Here is a 20,865-nt window from a genome sequence, read left to right on the forward strand (position 1 = left end):
CAGATTTCAGCCATCATAATGCTTGCACCTTCTGCCTAAAAGAGATGCTGATGAATGGAAGGTAGGTGGATAATAAGAAGATTAATAAATATGAGAACCTACACTCAGTCTCTTGACAGAAGAAATTCACAATTGTGGGTGTGGTGGCAAGCAGCGTATGTTCTAGTCAGCTCCCGAAGGGGCATTTCCCTTAGAGCCATTTGCATGGCACAGAGACATAGCATTTCTTCTGGGTGCCAGATTGGTTTCAGGCATTTGTAGATGAAAACACTAAACTATGCAGATAAATTTCGAAAGATGAATGAGCATCTACACTCCAAAATAATTTATATGCAATAATATATGTTATTTATACACTCTGAAGTCTCTGCGAGCCAAAACATCACCATTTTGTCTATTTTCCAGACTTATAAATAAGACATAGGATTGTAGAGAAATTATGTTCAAGTACAAAGACTCATTTATCTTTTGAAATTTACTTGCATACCCTTTACACTAGGAAAAATAGCACCACCCAGAATTTATACAGAAATAAAATCAGTCAGATGAAAGGCTCTATATGAAGTGTTAAGGTAACATACTCAAATTAAATAAAGTCAGTCTTTTTCAGCATCATTAACTCCTCTCCCCTCCTCCCCCTCCCCCCCCATAGGCTAAAAACAACTTCCAAAGTTTAAACTCTCCACATCTAGAAAACAATGCAAAGGCAAGTCTGGTTAGCTTGAAAGCTAAGAACTGCTCTCACAGGGAGTACCCAGCTTTGCTTTTGCTTATACCAGGTTAACAGCCATGACCTGGAAGTTACTGTTCTCAATCTGTGTGGATCTAACCAACAGCATAACATGCTGCAAGAAAGGAAACACCTGCTCAGGCGTTAGCAACCTGTAAACTTTAGGACATATTCACCGTACTACTTTTTCTAATTCTGTAGCTCATCTCCAGTATGTGTCCGCTTGGAAGGAACTTACATAACACACTTGTTTGTTAACAGTAAAAGCAAAGTCAACTACTTCAAACCGTACACTTTTCCATTACAGCATTTAGGAGGAAATATTTCAAAAGCTTTCCCACCCCTAATTTAGATATATTTCAATTTTTCATTTAGGCAATAAATCTGAAGGCAGAAGTTTTGATTCCTGTGTTCTTCCCTTAGCCACCACCCTGTTCTTTCTTACACAGTCCAATCTTTTATAATGTGTCACATTGTGTTCTCTGCTTCATGTTCAGAGCAGATCCACAACTTTTAACGACTCAGGTAGGGCTACCGCTCTTAGACCAGCTGAGAACGCACATGAAAACCTATCCTACAGCTGCTTCACTTCCTTTCAGCCTGTCTCCTGTGTTTGAAATACTCTGCTCTAAGTTCATATTGAAACATCTTCTAAAGGCTTCCACATCTGTCAGTTTTTCAGTAAGCAAAAGCATTCTGCACATCCTGTAGTATACCGTGACAAAAAACAACAAAATGCATGTGTTCTCAGAATGCCTAAATCTAGAGCCACCAAGCATTTGGTCCAGATATTAACAGCTAAGCAAAGTTATGGCTTATTTTTCCCAAATTGCTCTTTTCTAACACTTTTTAGCCTCGCTTTTCTCCTGAACTTAATTGCACCATTACCTTTACTGCAGAAACAGCACTGGAATTTCTTGCTTTCATAAGCAAAGATTAGCTGAGTTATCTAAAACTGATTAAAAATATACCAAAACTTGAACTAAAATGATAGGTTTAAAATGTATGTATTTTTAAAGAGAAAAGTAAAGGAGGAGCAATTACTCTTGGTAAAACGAGACAAATCAGCAGACACCAAAGTACTTCCTAACTGTGAGGCTTATTATAGTTGTTGAACTTGCTTGAAAAGCAAAGAGCATGAGAAGGAAATATCAAAACAACTGGAAAAAATTCCTATTTTCAATAGAAAAAAATTTGAAGGAGTCAACAGTAGAACCTAGATTTCACTAATCACAAGTATAACCAGTGGTTATGTTGTCTTCCATGCAATGCAATCCTTTAGATATTCGTTCTGGTCTGGTTAAAACAGTTCAGTATGCTAAAACTTCTACTGTGAACCGCACAGATAAATAACTGATGTTTAAGTGCACCTTGGGATGAAAACTTTATAGATCCAGAAACATTTTTCATCTGCTCAATTCTGCAGCACATTTCTACTTTAGGCCTTCTGGCAACATCTCACGCAGCCGCAGCCAGGGAGCTCCCAATCCACCAGCCTGCCCTTGTATCTTTTCTTTTCTGCAGATGGTATAATCTACTCTGCACACGCTTAGTACCAAACAGCAAAACCAAAGCCTGATAAAATGACAACAGAAGGTAAAGCATTTCTTAAAGTCCAAACAGCCAGAAGCAAACTTAAGTACAGTATTTCTATGCTTCTGACTATGAGGCAATACATAAACAGAGAAGTATCTCATTTAAACTATTCAGTTGAGCTTGGTGTCCAGGTCCGAGCAAACTGTCTTCTAAGAGTAATCTTTTCAATACAGAAAAAGAACTTCTACAAACTCAAAACAAGTACTTTATGCGTATAGAAAATATCAAGGCTCAGATGCCATGCATTTGACACAGCCTAACTGGTAACTCGTGTCACATGGTGCTGCCTCTCCTCATAGACTGGGTGCCTCTTCACATAAATGCTCCAGATCCAGCTCTGTAAACAACTTCAGTGGGTAAATACACAGAGTCGCAAGCACACAGACACTGGTGATGCCTTCATTCAGCCCTAAAGGCTCAGCTGACTAACCACAGGAGATCAGAAGTTTGAAGCCCGGTAAAAGAAAGGTGAAGTAAGATAGACGTGACACAAACAAGAACTACAATACCACAGAGTTGATAAAATGAAATACAAAGGTAACTGGATATGAGTAACAGAGTAGAATCAGTTCAGTCTCCTGGAACACCGTTCCTCCCTCAGTATAAGATGGAAAAACACTGCCAGGATGTCCCCTACAGTCCAGGCTACTTAGAGGCCACACCATGCTCTGAAGCTCTACTGGGAGTTTCAGATACTAAAACTTCCTGTAATTAATTACTCATAAGGAGAAAAGAACAAAACTTGCATTGAAAAACTATCCCCACTGATATCATTAGAGCAGATTTTAACTTTTCCCTACACCAGCCTGAAAACAAAAGCTGCTCGACTCCCCCTCCATGAGTGCTGTCCCCACTGGCAAGTGACTGCCAGCACATAGTAAGGATATTCCAGCTGGTACAAGCACATTTTCCAGTTCCCTGGTTAGAATCCATTTAAGCATACCATAAAAGTAGCTTCCATCTCCGTACCCCTGAAGTAAGAAAACACTTATTTGGACAAGATATTACCTTAGGTCACAATGAAATTGAAAACAGAACTGCTTCTTCGGGTTCTTGCTGAAACAGATCAGGCAATCTCTTGAATATATTTTTCTAATGCACATTAAGATCACACCCTAGTGGGGGACATCTCAAACAGCAAAGCTCCTGACACTGCTCAGCATGCGTGCAGCCCAGGTGAGACACACCAGATAAAGGACACCAGGGCAGGCAGGTGTGGTCAGGATAAGAGGACAATGGAACAGGCATTTCTTCTTGGCAAGATGAGTGGTACCTGCAACTCAGCTATCTCATATCAATTGTGAAGAACAATCACAGCAGTAGTGCAAAGATCACTATACTGTTTCCAAAGACTGTTTTGTCTTGATTGTCCATTTTAAAAGTTGGGGACTTCTTGGTTGGGGAATTTGTTTATTCTTACCCTGTAAGAAAGAAAACACCTAGTTGCTCTTAGAAATACATAAAACTTCCAGCCTTGCCAATAATGCTCTTTATAGTTTTACAATAGCTATGAGAGGATTACTGCCTACATTTTACAGTTAGGAAGCTCAAAGAAAGAGCAAATAGGACTCCAAACCTACTCATTTTTATTATTGTATTCTGTAGGTATTTCTAGTGTGGGAAGAGAACCAGGAGCACACAGCCAGCATCAACCAACATCCAAAGAGCTACCATTTAGAAAAGCATGTAAGACAGTGCACACTGAATTGTATCAGTGACTCCTCATCACTCTGCTTGTCGCCCTCCATGGTCTTGCCTTTGGCATCCAAGCCTAGGAAGGTGCTATGCACCTGCCTGGATACATCAGCCCTTTACCCCAAACAGCAATCTCAGAGGTTGCTGCCCCATTGCAACCCTTGGGTATAGTCACAAGGCAGGTGTGTCTGCAGCAGAAAGACAGAGTTAAACTGATCTAAAATCAGACTTGCTTTTAGCAGCGCAGTGTGATTTGCATACTGGTTTCACATCCAGTATCAAGGTTGGTGTTGCTGCATGGTTCAACTACCAGTGCTTCAGCTAGCAAATGCAACTCTCTCTTCATCAACAGTTCTCAGCCCTCCCACTGCAACAGCCAACTCAACCCCCCTTTCTTCCCTCCCCCCCCATTTTGATAGCCACTTCTCTGCAGAGAGGATGTTGTCTTCTCACTGGTGTGCTCCTGGACAGCTATGATAACCCAGAAAGTAGAAGACCAAGACCTACTGACCCAGCTCCACCCAGGCAAGATGCAGACAGAGCAGACTACAGAAAACACTTGCAGCAGCCTGTGGCACTATTTGTGGAATGCATTCTGGCAATCCTGTGTTCCTGCCATCCCTGCTTCCCACACAACCTGCCCTTCCAAGGCCAGAGCAACCCCAACCCAGCTTCAGCCTCACCCATAGTCTTCCGACACCCCAACGCTGCTGCTCTTCACCATACCTTCCCAGATACAATCCACGTTCTGCCCTCTCTGTGACAATGCTTTCATCTGATTATAAACTCTTTCAGGCAAAGATAATCTTTTATTATGTGTTGGTACAGTGCCTAGAAAAATGGGGTTCTGATCTCAAGACACTGCTGTAATATAAATAACAATAATTCACTACTACTTGCCTTCAGTAGCTCCAGGAGTTTCACTGGGAGATGGTGAGTCATGCTAACATGCCTTTCCACAGCACAGAAATAAATCACTTTTGCACATTCCAGTATTTTGGGGAGATGGAGAAGGAGGGAGGAAATGCAAAATGAATCTAAAACACATTTGATTCTTTAAATTTATAATAAATCCAAGTGATTTACCAGAACATAAAATTCTCACACATGCAGAGTCAAGGACAATATTCTATTCATATGCAAGAGTCATTTATTCATTTATAATTAGATAAAATGAACTGCAATTTTTTAGGAAAAAATTTGCATGTGGCAACAGTAATGTATTACAGAAGGGTGGCACTCTGTTACATCCATTTGTTAGTCAGGACACTGGAGCTGCAATTTAATAGACAAGAAATAAGTACAGTAGAGGAAGGGAAAAAATTAAATTCCGCATGATCAGCAAGGTTTCGAACAATCGCTAGCCAACTGAAGTGGGTGCCATATCTATAAGTCATTTTGTTTTATAGGCCATTAGGATCTCCTGAGAGAGGCTGCATGGAGACCGCTGCTTTTTGTTGAAATTAAAATGTCAGAGAAAAAGAAATAGAACAAAACAGGGAATCTGCAATTAATTACAAGGCCATAAAAATTCAATAATCAGGAGGCAGTGCTGCTGTAGGCACAGCGGTATCTGATTCAGGCTAACAGGAATGGAATACATTAATCTTTTCAAATTAGTTTTTTAATCTGACGGGGATATATAGTGACGTGTTCTTTTACTGTTTGAGCAGAACTGCTGTCTAATATATAATGCTGAGTGTCTGGAATTAGGACATCTATAGCCATTTTGTGACTACAGTATTTTCACGGCATTTATTCAACCTTATCTGTACACCTGTCCTACAGTAATCAAGAAAAACATGTTCAAAGTTCACATCCCAGATACTGCTTAAGAAAAAGACTTCACACGCTAGAATTAAGACAAAATACAAGGCCCCCAGACAAGCTTGTACAAGGCTGCCTGAAATGACAGTCTACTCTTCAGGATATATCATTAGACTTTGAAACTGTGTTCCCTGTCCTTATTCACAGAAGTTCTCTTTCACTTTTGGTATTTTCTTTTATTATTATTATTTCTAGTCATCTGCCAATGCTGTCTTACAGCTTCCATGTTTTGTATGCAGTAAAGCCCTAAGAGTTCCACGAGTTTTACACTTTCAATATCCATAACATCCCTCAGAATTATTCTTCTTGTGGTGAATGCTTCCCCACTCTTCCTGGTGGCCATCCTTAAAAGCACACTACAGATTGCTACATGTGAACTGAAAACCCAGGAATGGGATATTTTCTGGCTGTTACCTAGATTAAGTGTCCACCCTCAGAGCTGTACTGATACACGAAAACTATTTGACATCGCTGCCTTTTTTTTTTAAGATAAATCTCTCCCTCTCATTTGCTCAGCTTTACTCTCCAATTCTACTGAAATTACATTATTTTCTTGAATTAGCACTGGATGTAACTAGAGAAACCTTCAAAGTGAATGAAAAAATAGTAATCTGTTCCCTTTTTCCTACTTGCCTAAATACTTTTTATCCTTTGTGTAAAAAAAAAAAAAACTCTGAAAGACCACTTCTACATTTTCTATCACATGATACGTGGTAGTTTTTAAATTATTACTAAATTCTCACACTTCATGAGAAGTCTTTAAATAGACTCAAAAGCAACAGCAATACTGTTAAGGCCTACTAGCTCAAAACTTTCCAACATGTGGATGAAGTCATTGCCATTCTGTTCATCCTGGGCACATCCACTGTGCTGCTTGAGGTTCCAATCCTGTAGGCATGCATCCCAAGAAGGACATTCCAAATGATCATTAAAAAGTCTAAGCTCAGGTTTGAATTAAACCTTTGGTTAATTCCATTTTTAGTTTACAGATCTTTAAATCAAATTTCAGTGCACTCAACTTGAAAAGCAGTTTTTCAATTCTTTATGGCACTTGCATGTAGAGTAACATTTATGCATTCATTGCTTTTTCCTGCAAGGCAGGATAAATGGGCATGGATGTATCCTTTTCATGGATCCTTCAAACGGATAAATAATATGTTGGTGTGAGGATAGATAAAGGAAAGAGAGAGGGAGCAACTAGGCAAGACCTAATACTGTAAGACAGGCCTTGCAGGTTAAAAGAAATAGTTGCTCCATTTAGGAAAAATATTCCAAGCTGGGAAGGACAGGAAAAACTTCCTGCAATAAGCATTCATCGCTTTAGAGGCATCAGTTTTCTTTTCAATTACTATGACAGCAGAACTCTGCCTTATACAGTTAGTTTATCTAACACCCATTTCCTATGAATGTATCACTCATGCCTGCAAAAAGCATATTCATATCCAGAGGACAATGGAGGGCACAAACTTTACTCCCGAGGTCATCAACTATCATCAGTGTTACTGTGGCAAGAATCTCTCCCTGCATCTCCACACTGAGTAGATCTGTCCTGACTACTATTTCTTGATCTTTAAAAGCCAAATACACTTTAGTAGTTTCAGTGCGAGATAGCCATGTTCTGTCATCATAACTGTCCATATGGAATTCCTCTCCTCTGAAGGGGTCCCAAGGTGCAGTTTCCTGACTCTGAAAGCCAGATGTAACGATAATATCTCATTAAAATAGTTGAATGCAGCACCCATTTCTCATTACAAGATGCTAGTCTCCAACAACACTGACCAGCAAGAGAAGAGCACTGCACAACAGAAATTTGAGGCAGAGTTCAGGCAGGTGTAGTTTCCTGAGTAGTATGGTACTCACCTATACCACCTTTATGCTGTCTCATGGGAGACACTGCATACTGAACCGGTCAGGGAGAATTCATTCATACCGTCACATCCTAACTGCAGCCTCATCAAGCAAGAGGTGAAAGGAGAGCCAGGAAAACTGGCTTAAATTAAATGCATTAGAAGACTACTCTGTTCATAAAGTGTTACGAGCACATGTATTTCTGTATTAATGACTCAAAATTATTTGTAGATGATCATCATTGCAAGTTGCCTATCACAAGTGCTGAGAGTTCAGAGTAAAATAGATTGTCCCAATCATTCCATTTGCTTTTCAATCATAACCAGACAAGCATAAGAATTGAAATGACATTAAAACCTCAATTCTGTCAGAATTTAAATGCTCCCAAATACTGTTTTGCTGTTTGAATGCAAAGTACAGAATTATCATGAATATGACCCACAATAAAAATTAAAAAAATTAAGAATAGAAAGATAAGAATGTTTTCACATATTTGTCCAGCTCTGATGAGACAGAGAAACTTTGTCCATAGTACACTCTGACAGTTTTGATCACTGTCTCACACTGCGCAGCTCTATTAGTGGCAGCACTAGAAGTCAGGCCACTGGCACTTCTACAGCCGAGATACCTAGCCTTAAAGAAAATAAAACCTGAAGAACCTGGTTGTAGCATAAAAAATAAATGCAACTGGCTGTAGTAAAAAACTTAATAAGGCTTGCATACAGCATGAGAATGGATAAGCACAGGACAACAGGACAGTTTCTTTGGACTCTCTTTTCCACTGTCCAGACTCTGAGGATAAACAGATGGTTCTTGAAACATGTCCTGTTGGCAAGAGACAGCAGCCTTAAATTCACTTAGGACAATGACACATTCCAGGGTAAATATTCATTGTGACTTGAGGAAATTAACCATGCGGCTCTGATTAGCAATAATAAAGAGACAGACAGCAAATATCTACAGCTCACAATGGACATTAAACATACAATGTCTTCTCTTGTAGTTCCTATGCTTTAACAAGAAAAACCTGTAAGGAGAGAAAATAGTTTGTACTTAGCTTACTTTTTCTTCAGCTGAAAAATAAAACAAAGTGCTTAAAAGTTCCTATGTTCATAAGATTTACTATGAACATACACACACATACACACACACACAGATGGTACCCTGAGCCATCTGTTACATCAGAAAAATAGCCATAAGCTTAGAAGTCTGGACAACCGGTCTTCCAGTTGTAAAACACATTCCTGATGTTAGATATTTTTTAAAGACTATTGTAAACAAAATAATGCATATTTTCACAATAAGATGCTAAAATAAAGTATAAGAAAATGCATTTACCAAGATATTATGAGAAGTTGATTAGATAAAAAGGTATTGAAATGCTTGACTAGCCCGGTAGCTTTTCACAATGAGATGATTGGCTTGGTGGATGAGGAAAGGTCACTGAATGTTGTTTCTTGACTTTCACCAGATTTTTGACACTGTAACCAATGGACAGTGAAGTAAACTGAAATCAGGCTGAATTGGTAGGTTCAAAGAGTTGTTATCAGCATATGAAACCCAGCTGGAACCAGTCACAACTGGCGTACCCTAGAGGTTGGTACTTGCGCCAGACTGTAACATCCTCATTAATGGTCTGGTGACAACACAGAATGTATCCTTAGCATCTCTTGTAGATGTTAACAGAATGAAAAGAGTAGTCAACACATGAGCTCACTGTGTCCCATTCAGGTGGACATTTACAGGCTGAAAAAATGGGTCAGTGGAAATTCCACCAAGTTCAGCAAAGGGAAATAGGAAGTTCTGAATTTCAGAAAGAATAACTCCTTGTACCAGCACAGCCTGACAGTCAAGCTGGATGAAGAGCAGCTTTCTAGAGAACGACTCCCAGATTGTCCAGCTAGCAAACTGACCATGAGCCAGAAATGCATGCTTGCAGCTAGTAAGGTCAGGAGCACCCCAGGTGCATTCAGAAGACAATTACAAGCATATCGAGGAAGATGATTAAATCTGCCTTAGCAGTCCCTGGTTTGAGCAGAGAGATCCCTTCTAATCTCAATTGTTTTGTATTTCTCTGAATAAGTCTCAGTATATATGATATATATCACTATACATGATATATATATATACACACATGCACACACATACATATATCAGAAGGATTACAATTTGCATAATGATATCCAATGCAGCTCCTGGCCATGAATCCTAATCTCTGTTCTGAAGTCTTTACCACATACTGGCAAAAAGACAAAGGACAGCAAAAAGATAACAGAAGTTGCAGTAAAGTCTGTTAACTTACCATATTTATAACTAACTAAAGTTACTTCAAATTAGGATTCAACATGAGTACTCCAATCTCATATTTCATTCTCCTTTTGCCTGTATATCACCAAAGCAAGTGTCCCATCTCATGCAGAGCCAGTGACAGAGCTAGGCAATGAAACTAGAATGAAGACTCCTCTGAATTATAGCCTCAGGTGTTTCCCCCATCTTCCAGAAAACCTATTTTATTCTAATACAGAGTTTAAAGACAGTTCAGATGCTGTACATGCAGGACACATTCTTTGTGTAAGAGCAGAGACAGGCAAGAAGCCCAGTGAAGCAGCAGTAATTTGCCTTGAGGCCAGAGGCCATTTCCCCCAGAATTCAGCCTGTCCAGCCACACACAGCTGATACCCCAATAAAAAAGACAGCAGGGAGGAATGCATGTGTTCCACTGCTGGATTCACTGAAATCACCAATTTCTGCAGGTAAAGGACTCCAGATTGGCAAAGACGACTGCTTTTTCTCTTACATGGTGAGAATAGGTTAGCAATAACAGTTATGTGGGTTGACTCTGAAAAGAGTTTTGGAGTTTATGAAGAAAAATGGCATAATCAGCAGTCAAGAGAAAAGATGAAAGTGAATTGAACAACAATACACGTGTGTTGGGAAGGAAGGGAAAGAGAAGGAGAAAACATGGAGGAGAAAAAAAAAAAAGATAGCCAGAACCTTCAAGACAAACCTCAGCTTCTCTTGAAAAATTATACATCCAATATATCCATCCTCCGCTCTCTCAGTTTCACAGAATTAAATGCAGACAACAAACTATCCTTCCTCAGCATCTTTTGGAGTATTAAAATCTATACTTCAGCTTCTAATCCTTTAGCAATATGGACTAAATTCCATCTTTCCATCCACATTGAGGTATCTGGAAACTGTAAAATTGCACAACATATTCTAGACAGGCATCCTGCTGCATCAAAACAGCAAGCCATTCTCAGCATGCCTCTACATTTATGTAGCTCTTCCTATATAAGTATTAATTTTTATATAACAACTTTTATTATAACTTTTATTATGTATAGTCTCACTCATTTGGTATCGTCATTAATACTTCCCGCAGGCAAATTGAACAGGCGAGAACAAAAACTAAACAGGTTTTAAGTAAAGCTTCATTAGGTGGGTTAAGAGAAAAGGTGAAGAACAGCCAAAACTACTTGGATAGAAAGAAACAGAAGAAAAAACAACTTAAAGAAACCCAAGTCATGAATTACAAAGAAAGGTCAACTACATATGCAATATAGAAATACACTATATAAGCCTGAACCTCCTTGCAGTGCTTACATTCTATAGGCCAATGCTGGACATCCAGAACCAAGGAACCTCAAAACTACATGAGCATAGAGAAAAAAAATAGGGCAAAGGCTGGGTGAGAAGGGACCAACTAAAAACACTGAATGAAGACATGAAATAGGCAATTTCAGCCTCCTCAGAAATGCAAGATGGAGCTGGGGATGGAGGGAAAAGGATCGAAAGGTGAGAGGCTGCTCCAATTCCTGAATTACATTCAAAAGCCAGCTCTGCTCAGCAAGGCAGTTATTACATGTCATTTTGTCAGCCTGCTCAAATCTGGAAACCTTATAAAGACCATTAGCTTCAACCTCCTGAAAATTAATTTAAAATGCAGCCCATGTTTTGGCACTATGAATTGACATGGTATGCCCTGTCTGTTTTACTCTCACATGTGCAATAGCAACACCAACCTTTCAACAATACACCATAATAACAGATGGCACAGGGAAAGAAAGCCAAGAATGTAACACAGGACCTTATGCTGAATGGCTTCTAGTATTAAAAAAAAAAGAGCAGTAAAAGTATCATTTATGAAAAAGATATGGTTGTGTGAGCCAGACGACCTGATGATTTAACAAAAAACTTATGAATGATTTCTTGTCCTTTGAGTCTTTTCTTAGTTGCCAGTAAGTCTTCAGAGTCTGAAATGTTGACAGATCCTCCAGGCACCTTGGCTGCTGTTCTCCAGTCCCACTGCTTCTTAAGCTTGATGTGAAACACCCTACAAGAAAGTTGATGAGTTACAACAATCTCTGCAACAGTATTGCAAGCATGGAATTGCCAGTGATAAAGCATTTCTCACTGCAAAAAAAAAAAAAACTGGCAATCACATGGGCAGTGAGAAAACTCTATGCAGAAGATGAGGGCCAAGGTGATTCTGTGGTTTGGCTGTGGAAGATGTGTATTTAAAGCATTTGTATCATTTAATTATTTTATGCCCAGAAACAGCAAATTCTTGGCTTTTCATTATTAAGGTATTCATGCCACGTCTGAGAAAAATAATAACAACAATCCCTTGTATGTTTCATAGCCTTATTGTTTTAGCTCCAATTGTTAGAGAAGGATTCAACTCAGCAGCCCTGGATCAGATGCCCATCATTTCTGTGCAGCATTACCTGATGCTATACCTGCTAGAGCTGCAGCAGAAGTCGCATTGGTTTCACATGACACAGCACAGGGATTCAGCGTTCCAACCACAACATGCATGTTTCCTACAGGGCAATATAGCATTCAAAGGAGCGAATTTAAATGATTTAAAATACAAAGAGGTAGAAACGAGGAAGACAAGCAGAGTTTCTCAGTCTTCTCGCATTGATGAGCCTGCTTCTTCAAGCAAGCCAAAACATTAAGATTGCCTCAACATTACTATTAAAGCTGAGCAAAATTATAGCCATCAAAACACTCCTACTCATGTGAAATTCACCTGTGTTTCAAGAACAGCTGACAATACTTAGCCTTCAGCAGTAATAAAACAGGAACAAGATTTTCTTTGTACAGAGCTGAAATTCACATCTTCAACGCTTTTAGAACCTTAAATGTCTCCTGAAACATAGCACTCTTGAACACCAAACAGACAAATTAGAGATTTTATGGATACAGAGCCATGTATGTAGTTAGTTAAAAGAGAAGATTTGGCTATGTCAGTATAATTTAAGATAATCTGAATTTATCAAGGGAAAGGGATCACTATATATCAGACAAATAAAAGCAAATAAAATATAGGACATAAGGGAGCTGTAACCTCACTAAATCAAGAAAAAAAAGCAAAAAATAAAATGCCAAGGAGTTAGATTTCCCAAACCCAAAAGTTTAATTAAAAATTATACAAAATTAACAGCAAGCTTTGGAGAGTTGCACTTCTGGCATAAGAAATATTGTACACTATATGTATTCTCCCCATTAAGCAAAGATTAACAAATGATGTTTGCTGCACCACAGACAAGTTCATACATTTAGAATCACAGACATCAATCTGGAGAAATAAACATCTGATGAACTAAGTTTCAACAATACATTCGTTGGATCAAATGACTGCATGTCTTCTAAATCTTACAGACCATAACACTGACAGCTAAATCCCAATTTCCACCTTTCTGAACATACTTGTCCCTCAAGTTTATCTTCTCTCCCACTTGTGATAGTTTGACTATTGTTAAAATGAAGTTTCTAAACATGGGACTTGTTTTTTTTTAAATCTGCCAATACTTCCTCCAATTCTTCCCCAGTTGTACTTAAAACTAGAAGCAAATGAACCAGTTTTCTATTCTCCATTTGCTCTTATCATTTGCCAATAGTTGCACCATGGATTTCTACTGGCAGATATGGTGAGAAAAAACTTCTTCTCTAACTTGCTACATAAGTTATTTCAGTATGATCCATATGAGATCACACGCTGTATGTGCCTCTAATCAACAACTTATTCCTGATTCAGAAATTAAATGTGTTATTAAAGAAAATAAATTTGAATAGCAAATAAACAATGAGAAATCAGCAAAGATATGGACGTAGACCACAAATACAGTGAGATGGATCCAAATTAACTAAGTCATTTTCACCATTCTCCATTCCTTCCATGAATCCTTCTGGATGACAGTCACCAAGATAATTTATGACTCTGTTGCAAGTACAGCACATCTGCGCATCTGTGTTACCTTTGGATTTCCTCATTAAGGCAATAATACTGATATATTGGACAGAGATCAGGTATGAGCCACAGCAATGATTAAGAGACAGGGTGGACTAATTTATATGTAAAGATTAAAAGAATCCAATATAAATAACTTAGTTTACTGAAGATTAAGCAGGGAACAGGGGCAGTGGGCAGATGATCAAGGTCTACAAATAGTGGAAGGATGTTAAAATCAGGAGGTGGAATAACTAAATAAATAATATTTAATCCAGTAAAAGGGAGTGTAACAGAGTAATTAGAAGAAACTAGAAGAACACTTCACATGAACATCATGGACAAGTTTCCAGAGCAAGAAACTGGCTGCAGCACAGCCTCACATGTAAGACTGGGGGGGTAGCTGCAACATTTTGCAACCCGCAAAGCAACAAGGAAGCTGGAATCAGAGAAGGCTCCATGCTGTACGTGGATATACAGCACTTTCCTTGGTCTGCTCAGGTTTATAAGAGGCAAGCTCAAGCACTTCACACAGGCACACACAGCCACTTTTATAACAACACTACAGTGCCCTATTCGCCCAGTCACTCCCACATTATTCGCAGCTAGCTACCCAAGGAGAAGCAAGCCTCATCATGTGAGGTGTTTAGAAATAGACTGGACAAGCATTAGAAACTGTACTGCAGGGAACTGGCCCCAGGGGACAGATTAGATGACCTCACATGATTTATTTATTTTTTTTTCATTTCTCTAATTCACACAGTCTAAGATGAATACTTGGCTCTTACTGAAGGTCCATCAAGGGTACAATGATTGCAATAATCATGATTTGATAGAACAGTTTTCTTCCAAATTAGATGGCTAATACAGCCTTTTCCTCATTCCCACCTTTCTCCCCCCATCTCTAATTAACTCCTCTGTGCAGTGGCTCAGGAATGCATGTAATCCCTCCTGGAAAGGTTTTTTCCTAATCCTCTGTGACAGGACTCACAGCACACTGATACAGACTCCAAGGACACATGACTCAGTGCAACAGAGAGGCATATAGCAGTCCTGCTAGGAAAAGCCCACAACCCCACCCACACTCCCTCTATCCTGACTAAGTTGAGTACCATCACATTTCTTTCTCATGCGAATTGATTTTGCTACTCTAGCATCCAACTGACTTCACAATTCACTAAAGAAAACGGCCAGCAACTTCCCAGTTGCATAGGATTAATAGCAGGCAGATAGAGAATATTAAAGGCACTGATTAGGAGTCATCACCTGAACTGCCATCCACTGTACACTGAGCACCTGAGCCCTGTGGGGAATCCTTCTGAGTCCAACCACAGCAATAAGGCTTTCAAAAAAAGCTTTAGCATAGTTTGAAACAGCGTAAAAAAAATTAACCTGAATTCCAGACTGGTTACTAATAGCTAAAGTCATTCATAACTTTTTCCTGCAATGATCCTGAGGAGCAAGAAACAAAGATTAACAAAAATAAAAATATTCATACTAGATAACCACAAAAGCCTGATAAATAAAAATGAAGATCAGAGTGGAAGGAAAAAAATGTCAAGCTACAGGGAAGTGACAGAAGTATGTGAATCACAGAAAAAAATTAAAAAGCAACAAGTATTGAAAGTGACCTTAAATAGTTACGTCTCTTAGAAAATACCTAAATTATTAAAAACACATAATTTAGCATTTAACATTATATGCACATACATATACATATAAATCTGGTCAGATTTATTAAAGGATCAGACTGGAGCAGTTTTTCACCTTGTAGATCAGTAAATCTCACAATCCATTTGTAATAATCTCTTCTTGTTTCACTGAAATATGTCTCCATTCTCAATTTATGACAAGTGATATAAAAGGTGAAGAGTAACTGATGAGTTGAGAATAATCAATGGTAGAAAAAAATGACAAGCAGCTGTGAAGATTGTATGGTGCACAAACCATTCTTCTGATAAATACATATACACTACTTAATACAAATAAATACAAATTATCACTTTCTCAATAAAATTTGTTTGCCATCACAAATCCTAGTAGTTCTAAGTAATGCATGATTTCTGAAAATCTTATTTCAAGTGCCTACTTTGCAACACTTTTACTTTTCAGGGCTCAGATTTTTCAGGACATCATCCATTCAGGTTTCCTCCTCTTAATACATGTCAAGGTAAGCACTGATAGCACATACACTGCCACACCTGTGGTCTCCATCAGCACAGATATTTAGCTTTTTCATCAGCAAATAGGTCATGTTTATATTGCAAAACAGCACAGATTCTCTATATAGCTTTCAGTTTAAATTGGCTCCTGGAATTAGTACAGCCATGTTGGAGCAGGTCCACAGAAGAGGGCCACAAATATGCTCAGAGAACATCTCTCCTACCAAGAATGGCTTAGTGAGTTGTGCTTGCTCAGCCCAGAGAGAGAAGGCTCTGGGAAGACCTCATTGCAGCCTTCCAATACTTGAAAGGAGCGTATAAACAGGAGATCAACTTTTTACATTCTCTGATAGTGACTAGACAAGGAGGAACTGTTTCAAACCAAAAGAGGGGAGATTTAGATTAGATGTTGGGGGGGAAAGTTTTCACTCATAGGGTGGTATATAAAATATACAATAGACAAATGAGAAACCTAGAGGGAGGAAAATATTAACAGAAAATCAGATCCTGGAAAACATCTCTGATTGTATTAGAGTTCCTCTTACAGAGGATCATGTTCACTGTTTTTCCCTTAAGAGTCAGGTTTTACAACATCAAGAGAAATAGGGATTCATCTCTCCCAGTCTGAGAGAAACTGGCAAGGAAAGACATTATCATCACTACATAGGCTCTCCAGAGCATCAGTGCTGCTATCTAGGGTATCTATTGGACTGTTCAACTGTTCCCTTTGAGCTACCTCAGAACCATTATTCGCTATCAAAGTAAGAATTGTGTAATACTTTATCTGAAGCTTTGAGTATTCAAATTGCATTATATTTAATAGTATTGTCATCCTTAATCCTATCAGAAACCTCTTGGATTTTTACTGCAGCAAAGAGAAATAAGTAGCAAGCTGCTTTAAAGTTGACATAACCCTAGATGAATGATCCCAGTCAAGTCAATTGATTTTCTTATTTCCCAAGAAAGCATTAGATGATGAGTAAGATGGCTAAATGTAAACGTACCAAATCGAGTTTCTGGACATCAGAGCCGAACACAATGATTGATCTCATTCAAAGGATCTGGATTTCATTCACTGTTACTCTCACCACATTTGAAAGGTGATGGCAGCTTCCTAAGAGGTACTCAAAAGATTCAGCATAGAAGACAGGCACTGATGAGAGGATTCAGGGTGCAGGAAGAGGTGCAGTAAAATTTGACTCTTTTCAGTTTGGTATAAAAGAGGAATTTAGTGCAGAATTTCAAAATTCAAAGAATATCTGCCCATTAGAAGATCTAGGAAAAAAAAGAATCTTGATCCATTATACAAACGCATAAAAGAGATTCAAGGTAAATATTAAAAAATAAACATAATTGTAAATTCATATAGCTGCCATGTTAGCAATAAAGAGAACCATTCTCAACTATACTGTGCTGTCTAACACAAAAGCAAGATTTCTCCAGAAGGTGAAGTTGTGCTGTGTCATCAGCTGTTCAAAGAAGGGTCTCACTTCCAGCATGTAGAGAACCAAATATGCCTATGAGTCACATTTGTCAAAGGGATATTGATTTCATTTACAGCAATTCTTCCCTTGTCTTGAAGAGATGAACTCGTAAGTTTGACTTGAAAAATTCAGTTCCCCAATAGCCCCTATGTCTCTGAGGGGTTCTAAAATAACCTGAGCTTAAGAGGTATTTGTGAATGAGCACAATTAATATTTCATACTCCTCCATTTGCCCAGCTATCCACTCTATCTGAAGTAGAAACTGTGAACAGGAAAAAAAACTGATACAGGGCATATCAGCTTTACATGAAACAGCTTATCATGACAAATAGTGAAACCATTGCAAACATAGATAGCCATGAAGAAATTAGCAAAACAAGTGAATTCTACTAAGTCTCCCAAAATAACTTTTCTTAACGATTACAGATAAAGATGCCAACAGCTTTAGGTGAGAAATATGCTACTGGGATATATAGAAATCCGAAGATTTAATAAGAGTTTATCACATGGAGCCAACAAAAAAAAAAAGAAAAAACACCACCAAAAAGCATACACACTCAGGAGAGGTGTTCCAAACAACAGAAATAGAGGAAAAAAGAAAAGACAGGCTGCAGTAGGGCAGTAAATTAAAATGTCAAGCTAATGAGATTTTTAATGTATCATTTATTGTTGATTCTCATTTCAGCAGCTTTGCCAGGTCACTAGAGTAGAGCATATCACATAGGAGTAGGGAGCAGCAGCTACATTTAAATAAGTTTGTTTGTTTTGTTTTTAAACATGAATAATAACCTTTAACCTTTCCTTCCACCTAAAGCCCCACTTAGAGCATGAGAAGGCTAAGGAAGAAATTGATCCATCAAACAGTTTAAGACTACAAATTAAACTCGTCCTAATCAATTCAATACACATGGTGAAAACAGGGTAAATAACAAAGTCATTAAATTCTTCTTCAAAAATGACCAATTTTATAACATGATAATAACATGAAGACATGATTTAAAAGCCAGATAAAGATGTAAGAGCCATCAGAAGGAAATACCACAATTTCAAGTGTTACTCTGGATTTACATTAGTGAAGCTTAGATTAGAATTCACCCTTCAGTATATTGGCTGTTCAGCCATAAATCCATCTTAACAGAAAAATATTTATCTTCAAGAAACCACTTATTACCACTGGTGTATTTTTAAAGCTCTATATAGGATATGAGCAACACTGCTTCTTTTAACAATTTGCCACGAGCCTGCTCTGCAAAGTTACTGAAGTTCCATATGTAATCTCTTTCAGTAACATTAGATTATATGTAACGAGCTTACTAAGACAAGAAAAATAGTTTTTCCTAGCCACCAGCTCTCTAAACTTAGCCCAAACTGACTCAGTCTCTCCCCCATCCCTCATCCAGTCCTCCTGCTCACTAAGAACGGTCTCACAGAGTGAGCTATGTCTCTCCAGTAAAGCTCCAGCATATTTCCATTGTCCTCCCTTGGATGACACAGATGAAAAGATCCACAACAGAGACACTAACTTGTTCTGAGTGTACACAAGCAACCAAGCTGAACTACCATCTCCCCTCACACCCCATTAGCTTATAGTTCAAAATCCCTTAATGTATGCCACTGCCAAACAACTGTTCTGCTTGCCAGTTTGACCAGAAAACCAGACTAGCTACCCAATGTGATTTCTGGTATATCTTGATGGCGCTGGAACCAATTAGAAAAGATTGTTTTAGTAAATTTACAGATGAGAGAACTGCAAGTGATAGCTTAGTTTGACACAGTTCTATTGCACCTTCCTGTAACAAAAATCTCTTGTAGTGTGAGAAACAACAATTTAAAAAAAAAAAGTTTAGCAATTCAGATTTAACATATTAAAATATAACTAATTACATTTGCAAAATGCTGTCAATATAAAAAGCAGCAGAAAGGTAGCAGTATGGAAAAGGGATATAAAAGTACATAGCTTATAGAACATGGAACTTATAAGTAGTGAGAAATAATTTTCATGGATCAAAAGCTACTTAGAATTTTTCTTCCAGCCTGGGACTTCATAATCCTCCTCAGTAAGGCAATTCATGCATACGAATGGACAGTGGACCTTGTTTGTATCTGATTAGATCCACATCTTAGTTTGAGTAGTATGATATTACAACTAGCAGTGATGAGGGAATGAAATACTTTCAAACATACAGAAGACTAAGAGGTCTTTACTTGCATGAAGTAAACATGAACACTTGAGCAATGAGGCATATAGTATAATTTGTGCTCACATGAATGACACAGCAGATATGCAGTTAGAAACATCAATGAGAAATTTCAAATAAAAAGAAAGAAGCCACGAAAAGGTGGCTTTATCTCATGAGTATAAATATTTCCCAGCAGACAAACATTACTGGTTCTCACCAAAAATATTTTTAAGTGAAATACCGCTAAGCACAGATTCTCAGGTCTAATTATCCCAGACAAGCTGACATCCAAGCAGACTATGAATTTCACTGCAGCAGGGGCTGATAGGGAAATTTAACAATAGAACTAGTCATTCTTTCACAGACACTAATGTAGGTCCTACAAAAGCAGCTAGGGTATTATTTTAAATGTGCAGACAGTTGTGTGTCATTATACTAGACAGTTTAGTAAAATGTTCATTAATAATGGGTCCTCACTCATTTTATTAAGGCAAGAAGCCAGTATTGCTGAATGTTCCTGAGAGGTTAATGTTTTTCTTTCATTAAACAATGTATGCTGGTGCAAAGCTGTAAAATAGATGGTGACTGACCTAACGTTACAGGACAAGGTAAAGCAAACAAGTTTTGGTAATTTTGCCAAGAATAAATATTTTTATTCTCAGGACTAACTTTGTACAGAATGCTGGTCCTATAATAAATTCAACTTCAGGACATTACTATTTGAATGAAACCCAAAACTACTGTTTGCATTGGAAGATTCTAATGAGACCAGTCATCTAAATGGATTGGATTCAGAACTGAGACCCAGAAAAAACATTACTTTTGGTTAAAAGCCATGCAGTCATGGGGAGTTCCAACCAAATTAACCAAAAACTAGTTGAAAGAAAGATGTCTCTCACTATCCAGTGAACTGAAAATATCAAAATAATCAGCTACGCCATAATGACTGGAACACTGATAGTGGTTGCTGTGACCTAGAGTAACATGCCTCACCTCACAGAAGTTCTGCTAAGTGTCACTACCATTATTTTTGCAACAGCTATTAAAAATCCTCACACAGGGAATGAAATATTCAGCTACTGAATGGTCTATTTGACTCCAG

General features: G+C 38.2%; 1 long non-coding RNA gene across 1 annotated transcript in view; it reads right to left on the bottom strand.

Moving 5' to 3' along the window:
* Nucleotides 1-10,128: 10,128 nt before the first annotated feature.
* The window catches only part of LOC109368787, a 55,295-nt gene continuing 44,558 nt past the window's right edge, over nt 10,129-20,865 (bottom strand). The window contains exons 2-3 of the long non-coding RNA XR_002117126.2: nt 12,430-12,525; nt 10,129-12,035 (exon numbers count right to left, since the gene is read on the bottom strand). This is a non-coding gene — a long non-coding RNA (uncharacterized LOC109368787). The remainder of the gene's footprint in view (nt 12,036-12,429; nt 12,526-20,865) is intronic.

This window comes from Meleagris gallopavo, chromosome 8 (genome assembly GCF_000146605.3).
Source record: "Meleagris gallopavo isolate NT-WF06-2002-E0010 breed Aviagen turkey brand Nicholas breeding stock chromosome 8, Turkey_5.1, whole genome shotgun sequence".
In the NCBI taxonomy this organism is placed as follows: Eukaryota; Metazoa; Chordata; class Aves; order Galliformes; family Phasianidae; genus Meleagris; species Meleagris gallopavo.